Source organism: Episyrphus balteatus, chromosome 1, assembly GCF_945859705.1.
Source record: "Episyrphus balteatus chromosome 1, idEpiBalt1.1, whole genome shotgun sequence".
In the NCBI taxonomy this organism is placed as follows: Eukaryota; Metazoa; Arthropoda; class Insecta; order Diptera; family Syrphidae; genus Episyrphus; species Episyrphus balteatus.
The window spans coordinates 171063089-171072615 of NC_079134.1; positions in this window are offsets into that span (position 1 = coordinate 171063089).

The window sequence follows — 9527 nt, forward strand, 5'->3', positions numbered from 1 at the left end:
AAGAAAATTTTCGTGGAAAATGCGTTCAGCTGAATTTGGCTGAATATAAATGCATATTCGGCTGAATAAATATTTTGTCAGCTCTGAAAAATGGTACCACTTTAGTCAGCTTGTGTAATACGTTTTATGAATTAAAAAAGAAATAAGAAATTAGTTAAATGTAGTAAAATTTATATTGAATCTTTTGAAAATGAATAAATATTAGATAAAGTGTTGTTTTATGAATGAAGAAATAATTAATTTTTGAAACAATTTATTAAAATTTTTTGTGTTCGCGCCCAAAGATCCAGTACTTCTCAAACTTTTTCAGCGTGCTTATTTTAGGGTGTGTACACATTGTCGCATTTCGGAGTAATAATTTAAGGCCGGTTATATACTACAAAAGTAGAATTGAATTGAATTTTTTTTCGGACTTGATATATTTTTAATTTAAATTCGTATCATGATGAGATTTTATTTGTGTTGTAATTATGTGAGAAGGTAAAATAAGTAGATTTTCAGTGAACAAAGGAGAAAATCGATGAATTTAAAATCTGACCATCAAGAATAAAGTAAGTATAATAGCCCTGTTCCATTTGAGGTAGTATAGTTTACTCATGAGATGATCTAGTACAAACTTCAAAAAACTAAACGAGATAAATGAGTGAATTCAGTTCCATTTCAAGTGGAAACACATTGTAGTTGCGGTGCATCGCGTTGGTTTATATATAAATTTGTAAAGCCAGGGCAAAGGGCCAAATTATAAAATAAGGGGCCAAATGGGCCGATCGGTCACTTTGTGGCGAAGCTGCGATGATGTGTAGTTGTTGTACTAGATTTCTACTCATGAGTAGTCTACGGGATATGTTCGTTAACGTATGGTTGCTGTGTCTCTATCTTTTTCTACTGATTAAATAGAAAGAGCAATAGTCAAAAAGTTAAAGTATGATCGAAATCGTGTGCGGGAATTAGACCCCTGCTTTCTATCGAGATCATTTATACTGAACCAAAAATGAGTTCCTATTCTGGCCAATAGAGGGATGTATGCGAATCTGTCAAAAGCAAATCTGACAACTCCGACTTTGATGAACATGAAAGATACAAATTGTTAAATATAATTTTTTTTTTTTTTTTTTTTTTTTTTTTTGACGGGAGGAAATCTTCAAAAGACACTTGGCAGTATTCGACACCAAGTAGTGTGGGACTCTTAACCACTAAAACCACCTCTTTATCAGGACCAATCTTGAGAGATCGACATCAGATTTTTCTTTCTTAACTTTGTAAAATCACTTTGGGGGAAGTTTAAACTTTTAATACTTTCCCATGTTTTTTTAGACCATAAGCTCATGAGGCTTGGTTCTTCTTAATCTCCGAACATGGTTTCTTGTATTCAAGACGGACACCATTTCAGAATTGGTATGACATTGCAGTCTCTGATTATGGGATACAGCGTATTTTTTAACAACTTCTGTAACCGTTTCTATTTGTAAGTCACGATATAATAAAACACGGATTTTTAATTAATTTTCGTATGAATTTATTAACTAAATTGTTGCTGACTGTTTAAAGCTAAGAATAAGAAGTCTATAAGTATCTACGTGAAAATTTATATTTTTTATGAAACACGTTATTTATGTTTTTTTTTAAAGAAAACAAATAAAATATTGGCATTTAAGCATTAACTACATTGGCTTAAAAGTGTAAACGTACTTTATGTCGTTTTCTATTGACGAATCTCAGAATGAGATTTGTGAATTTGACAGCTGAAAGGGGGGGTGAAGAGGGGAAATAGTGGACAAATCTCAGATTTCATGATCTATTTGCGTCCTGAGATTCAAAAAAATGACAAAAAAATGAATCTGAGATTCAAGAATCTGATTCTGGATTTTTATCAAGATTCACGCATACAAACACACGCACTTTCACACACACTCCTCTGTTTGACATTTGTCTGAACATTTGTTGTTGTTTTATTTTTTTCATACGCACAGATTTCGCACACAATTACAAAACTAGATTTCATATACTATTTGCAGTGGAAAATCTCAGAATTTTACACAAAAATCTCAGAAGTCAATAGAAAACGACATTAGTGAAAATTTTCATACATATTTCTGGATGAAAAACTTAAAAAAAAACTTAATTTTTTGATCTACAAAACAATTTATATACTCTTTTTCACATTAAACTTGCGCTAGCGAGAAAAAAAAATAACAAATGGAAAGAATAATTTCACATAAGGGTTTGTGAGATTTTCAATTTGACAGCTGTGGATTGAAAAAATCGAAGAAAAATGGGACACTTTTATTTTAACAAATTTTATTATTTTTATGAAAACAATTCTTAATTATTCTACGATAATCTATTTATATGAATAAATTCACTTTACATACATTTATGTTGCAAATAAAGTGTATTCACATGTTAAAGGAAATTGTCTCTGAATGGTTATAAAAATATCTTTTGCACAATTTTACACAGCAATACATTATTGTTTTATTTGTTTTTTTATTAACTAAGATTTATTTTCTCACTATTTAATTCTAGAAAAGTGTTTGCAATTGTGTTAAAGAATGATTTTAAAGGGGTTTTGAATTTGAATTACACTTTGGTTTTAATTCTATCACACAACGCTATCCTACACTATGAAGTGATATAGTTACAGGGGTACACCCATTCCTGTACTTCTTAAGCCTTAACTACATTGGCTCAAAAAGTGAAAAAGTACAAAAGTGAAAATTTTCAAACGCATTTTTGTAATAAGGGCTGGGAAATAAAAACAAATTATGCAGAAAACTTATTTTTTCGTCCAAAAAAACATTTTGTTTACTCATTTTTACAAACAAAAATTGCGCTTGCGAGAAAAAAAATATTTTCACTATTGTACTTTTTCAAAAAGTGGTGAATGTAGTTAAGCCTTTATTCTTAGGTTTAACGACTCTTGTTAAATTGATTTTTTTGTTAAAAAACATAACTTTATAGTTCCCAGAGATGGTTTCTTAGAAAAACAATGTCAGTTTCATCAAAGTGGACAGTTTGACGTTTGTAGTGGAGCGCTTCTTGCCTATAAGCCCTATAGAAGGCTTTTGTTTGTCGGTTGGGAGAAAAGTAATAGGTAGTGATCAGTTGAAAAACAAACAAATAAGAGGGAAAAAGAGATGAATATACAAATCCGCTTCCATATTGATTCAAATCTTTTTATTTTGTAATCTTGATCTACTTATGGATAATTCTTTGCTGCCGGATACAAAGGGTTTAAGTCAAAAAAATCGATTTTCGGATTTTTAAGTAATTTTTTTTCTTTAGCCTCGTATGCAGCTGACCTTACTTACTTAGGGTGACCAGTGCCGTAAGGCGGCTACAATCCGCTGTGGATTTGGGCCTCAACCAACAAGCTTCACCAGCCCTTTCAAAATTCAAGTTAAATATCGGGCTTTTTCGACTAGCCCTACATAAAACTAGAAATATTTTTTCGGTTTTTCTCAAAATTAATGATTATGGATATAGCGAGTTTTGTTTCTCATCGCCTCAAATAAAAAAAATTCAAGAAAAAACATCAGTTTAAAAGCAAAAACAAAACAAATTTCGTTAACGAAATTTTGTATTGAAAATTTCGTTTCGCTTTTGCTGCGTACTAGACTTTAAGGTGAAACAACTTTGATTTAAGAGTGTTTTATGATTAAAAAACCACTTTTAACTAACGTGGCTCTGCTTTGATTTTAAAATTATCGTCTTCAGCTCAAAATCACTTCAAAATTTTTTGTCGTTTTCGTTGATTTTAAGTAATTTTTCCTTCACTGTACATAGGCTATTTTTTAGGATAGTGTTTTCACCTGGAAATTTAAAAAAATTATGCAAAAAGCTTAGTTTTTGGTTTCGAAAAAAAAAAAATTCAACCAAGAAACTTTATGGAGGCCGAAGAGTTTCAGCATTGTTGCTATATTTTCAAATCGTTAAACTCACCTATAATATCTATGTACATTTTAGATTTTACGTCACTGTGGAATGTATCAATTTCGTTTTTTAAATGAACAGTTTCTTGTATTCCTTTTAAAAGTTGTTTTAATAAACATAAATCTTTATAATTCCGTAACTGAATAGTAAGAACCTTTATGGTATCAATACTTAACTTCCTTTATATCTAGTATCATATCAATATTGATAGCAAGAATCAACATTTCTTCACTTATGCCAAGTAGGCTTAAATACTTTAGTATGGAAATATTACGTTACTAATCGTGTTATAAAAAAAACAACAAATATTTCTTGTAAATCAACATTTAAAAAGAACACATGATGCAAAGCTGTGAAAGATAAGTTCTTTCCTTCTGGTAGTATCACTCTGCTTATTATATCAAACAATCTATCCGTTTTGCTTCACTAACTAACTAGCAACAAGAATGTTCTAAGCCCATCATATATGGCAAACTAATGAGACAGAAACTTCAAAACAAATGCACATTTTTATCATCATGTTTCCCAACTCTTAACACTGTTGAAAGTAGTAGACCCAGAAGCAACAAATAAAAAAAGCTTTAACCCAGGGCCAAGTTAAGTTGTAATGTTTCTACTAGAACGTTCAACTAAAAGAACAAAAAAAAAAAAGAATTTATAGTTTCCGACAGACTAGCATCAGCTTCAGCATCGCAGAGCATCAGTGTGGCTTCATCATTATCTTCATTATGCCACTGAATGAAAACGTATTAAGATTCCAGATCGTATACAAGTTCTCGGTGAGATGAGCGATGCAATTCATCAGACCTTGTTAGAAGGTATTCGACGAGTATAACATAACAAAAAAACAAACGCTCGCTCTATCTGCACGTCCATCTACTTTATGTTAAAATAGATAAATAAAGAATACATCTTCGTTCCTAGTATCTAGGAGCTACTAGAGAATGTGATACTGGTGCTTTTAAGGAATCGGATTGTTCTGCGATGTTATATTCAAATATGGCACTGCTCTACGATATTATGAACATCTTAAGTTTTTAGTTTCCATTTGTGATTGATATCTTTTATATCTTAATCTCTTCGATTTGGACCGATGCGTTTTAATATTTTGTTGCCCACAAGTTCATGTAGATAATGCGTTTGCGTTTTGGAACATCAATGTTTGCTTTGTGTGGCGTTAGGTGGCAATAAGTTTTTTCAATCTATTGTTCCATTTGGTGGAGTAGCATGCGCTAATTCAATGTTAAGATTTGTATCTTTTGATGCTCTTAAGGTAAAGAAGCGTGCATGCGATGCATCTTTGTTTCTATATTATTTTTTTTTTTTTTGCTTTTAATGATAAGATTTTTCTGATGACTTTGTAAAATTTGTAATGCATAAAATAGTGCTGAGTATTTCAACCTTGTCATCGGTTCCAATTTAATATTTGTTCTGCTCCTGTGCATGTTTATATCTTTCTCTCTATAATTTTGTCGTCACGCACCATACAGAAATAAGAGTGGATTATTAGCAAGTTTGTTTTATTGATAATATCGAAAGAGAGATCATATTCGTTAAAAAAAAGGGTTTGGATTTTGCTTCTATAATGCTTTACAGGAGCCAAGTGGCTAGTCGGGATATTTTTTAAGGTAAACTACCTACATACATACTTTTTTCCAGCGTTTGACTTTTTGACATTAGTCAAAATTACATTCATTTATAAATATTATAATATTAAATTATACACACTTATAAGCATCTTTCGACCAGCAATTGTGTTTTTAATTCGATTACCTTACCATGCTCAAAGAAACAACAATCATTTAGCTAGATAATATTATATTAATAAAAGTATGGAGAAGAATTTTGATTTATGGCTTTTAAAACTGCAGGAGAAAGCTGTTATTCAATAAAACATGCATTGATTTCTTGGCAGACAGCCAGGCACTTGGTTGGTACTTATATACGTAGATACCTACCTGATAGCTGATAATAGACACTATAAACTATTTGTTTATACATTTTCAAGGCTAACACCTTAAGTATTTACTTAAAAAGAAATAAATAAACAAATGAAAATCATTCAAACTTTGATATTTGCAATGAGTAGAGATTATATTAGGTAAGTTGCATTTGGCCTTGTAATGTACTTTTGAGTACTTTGTACTTCCGCGTTCAGTGTATTCGCTCTTTAGTGGATAAAGAGACATGGTTCATTATCCTATTTCAACTGCTTTGAGATTTTGAAGACATTTGGAGAGGAAAACTTATTTTATTGAGTGTCGTCGTGTCGACAAAAAAAAATTGAGGTTTCTATCAAAACCAACTTAGAAAGTGTAAGTACCCCTCATACAAAATTTTCAAGTTATACCAAATAACTCGCAAGAGCAAGTACTTGCGAGAGCAAGTACTTGCGACCCAGTCGTGTATTTTATTTAAATTAAAATTTTGGAGTAAAGTTAATTCTACATTTCTATCTTCGAGATCTTTGTTCTTCTTGTTCTCATTATCCTATTAAGATAACCTTGGATACGAGAAAATGAAAACCTAGGTATGTTCCCATATCATTTTAATTCTAGAACGTTGATAATCGTATCTATATATATCACGAAGAAGAGATAGATAGATGAATACCATATCAATTATAATTGTAGGTATTTATTATTAATTTCAAGTGCATGACAACTTTGCAATGTCAAAAAATTACAAAAAGGTATAGACATCTTAATAAACAATCAATTGAAACAAAAAACAAAAACCATGAATAATTTAATTCATATCTGAATATGACATCGACATGATCGTGGGACTTAAACATTCATGTGCGACTTGGTTAGATGAAGCTCTCAGATAATAATTCCCTCAAATGAATGCAAAATCTGAGATTGCAGTTGATGGTATTACGTGTAAGTATGTACGAGTAAGTACGTATGAAAGCACGATCTTGCTTAAGTGTTCCTATGTATGTAAATATGTTTGTCTACATAACCTCAATTAACACGCTTATCATTATTACACTTGAATTTGATTAATTTAACTTGTTTTCCTATTCAAACAAATTAAAAGAAAAATAAATAAATAAAAATAAGTTAGGGAGATAGTGTTCAATTTCATTATATTGTGTTGAGACTTCTTCAATTGAACTTGAATGATTTTCTTTAAGGAGTTGCAGCTGTCTTCTTTTGTTTTGTGTAAGCCTTTCAATTTCAATAAATACAAATAATATCAAGCAATAAGATATTTACATCGCAATTATTCATTTTGACGTTTATAGAGGTCGCTTTAGGTGAGAGTTGACATGAACTTTTAACTACGTCGTGAAAGAGTTGATAAAGTACATTATAGTGAACTATTAACAAGCACCAAGATTTTACTCGTAGGTACGAATATATACATATAATGCATTTCTTGATGGAAAGCTATGACGTTTTGTCAACAAGCTAACATATTGTAGCTTATTTAAAATTGACACACTCTTATCTAGGAGAATTTTTCAATGAAAATTAATAGGAGAAAGATTGAATTGGTCAATAAATATTCGTTTTAAGAAAACTCAGTGCAGTGCACACTGGACACACTAGCTGGGTCAAAAGTCAATTGTCATTAAAATTGTCTTTGTAAAACTATCGCTAGGCCTGAATTCTGAAATAACAAAAAACAACAAAAAGTAGTTTCTAATTCCGTTATTATATTCATGGAGAGCATCTCAATGAGATCTTTCAAGATTTGCTCATTCTTTATGTTACCGTCCTAGACAGGTATTTACAAAGTGATATTGTATGTATGATTAAAGTGAGAAGTTAAGTTGAAAAACCAAATACAGAAAATGAAAGGTAATATTATGTATTTCCCTGCGAAATAAATTTAAACTAAATTTGTACATGCTCAATGTAAAAGAATATTAGTTGTAAAAAAAAAACATCTTTATACCGTTATCTCAAAAATGTTAATATGATATTTATTTAAAATAAAATTTAGCAAAAATAGAGTCTTGCCTATGTTTGTTATTAATTTGATTCTTCTATCTTTGAAAATGAAAAATATATAAATAAAAATCGGTTGAAAACTGTGAAAAAATCTGAAGCAAAAAATTATTTTTTTCGTTATACGATGAAAAAAAATCATTTAAGAATTCAGTTTTTTCAAACGCAATAAAATTCATTTCACTTAAACGTCCTGCAAGTCCAGTACGATGTTTTCCAAGCTTTTAAAAATTCCTAAAAATAAGAAACGCTCAAATGCGTCATTAATTAAAAAAAAAACATTTTTTTAATCTAGCTCTTATTTTTCGTGAACTGCAGGGTCGGACTGGCCATATAACCGAGTTGGCGATTGCCACCCGGGCCCTCAGCTATCCCATACACTGAGGGAAAAAACAACTTAAAATCAACGAAAACCACGTTGATTCAACTATTTTTTGGAATGATTTTGCGTTGAAGACGAAAATTTTAAAATCAAAGTAGAACATCGTTAGTTTAAAGTGGTTTACTGTTATAAAACATCTTTAAATCAAAGTTGTTTCAACTTTAAAAAAAAGCATCAATTTATTAAAAAAAAAAAAAAATTGGCAGCCGCTGGGGATCGAACCTACAACTCTTGGGTTACTAGGCGAATGCTTTACCAACGTGCTATTTCACTGTTGAAAATTAGAGTGATAAAATGCAACAAAAGCTGAAGTCCGACAAAAATACGTATGTATGTAGGGAAGAAACAGGATGTAAGAAAAAATACAAATTATGGGGTTTTTCGCGTAGGTACTGCATGTAAAATTCTTATAAAAAATGAATGCAGGATTATTTAATTAATTTTTTTGTTTATAAGTCATTGTCTATTTGCAGCTACAAGTTCAAAAATTTCAAAATCTTTATACAGATAGTTAAAAATTCCGTGATTTAATAAATTTTTCAACTTAGTTTATGAAGAGCTTTCAAATTTTTCTACAATTTAAAATTTTGTCGACTATCTGTTTTTTTTTTTTTAATAGAAATTCTGAATAAGACTTATCAAAAATTAAAAAAAAATTAAACTGAGCTCAACGCATGCCTCTTGGGGCCCCTCATACTCTATTTATTTATTTTTAATATGTAATTTTTAATATAAGAAACGCCAAAAGAAGCACCAAAAATCTTAAAAATTAAATTTTTGCGGTATTGTAATTTTTTTTTTTTAGTTCCATATATGTATGAAGCAGCGGTGCGGGCCCTTTTTATTATTTTCCCACCCGGGCCCCTTTGCCCCAGTCCGACCCTGGTAAACTGTATATCTACAATTCTAAAGTTTAGTTATCTAGAAACGGTCATACAAAATTTTTAAACCTTCGATTAATTAGTCAGCGATAGAAATTTATTAATTGCCTAGGTATTTAATTTTTTTTTCAAGAAAAAAAATCACGTATACGCCATAGTGATCCACCAGATTAAAGTAAATTCAACAGCCAAGATAATTTAATAATGCTAAAAGAATCTTTTAATACATACGTACATATGTTGACAATACTCGTATATTGTACCAATAGTTTATAATCGTTGGTTTAAATTTTCTTTTATTTATTTACTTTCTATCAAAATCTTTAGAGTTAGAGCTTGATGAACACTGTTCCATCTTTTGGATCCAAC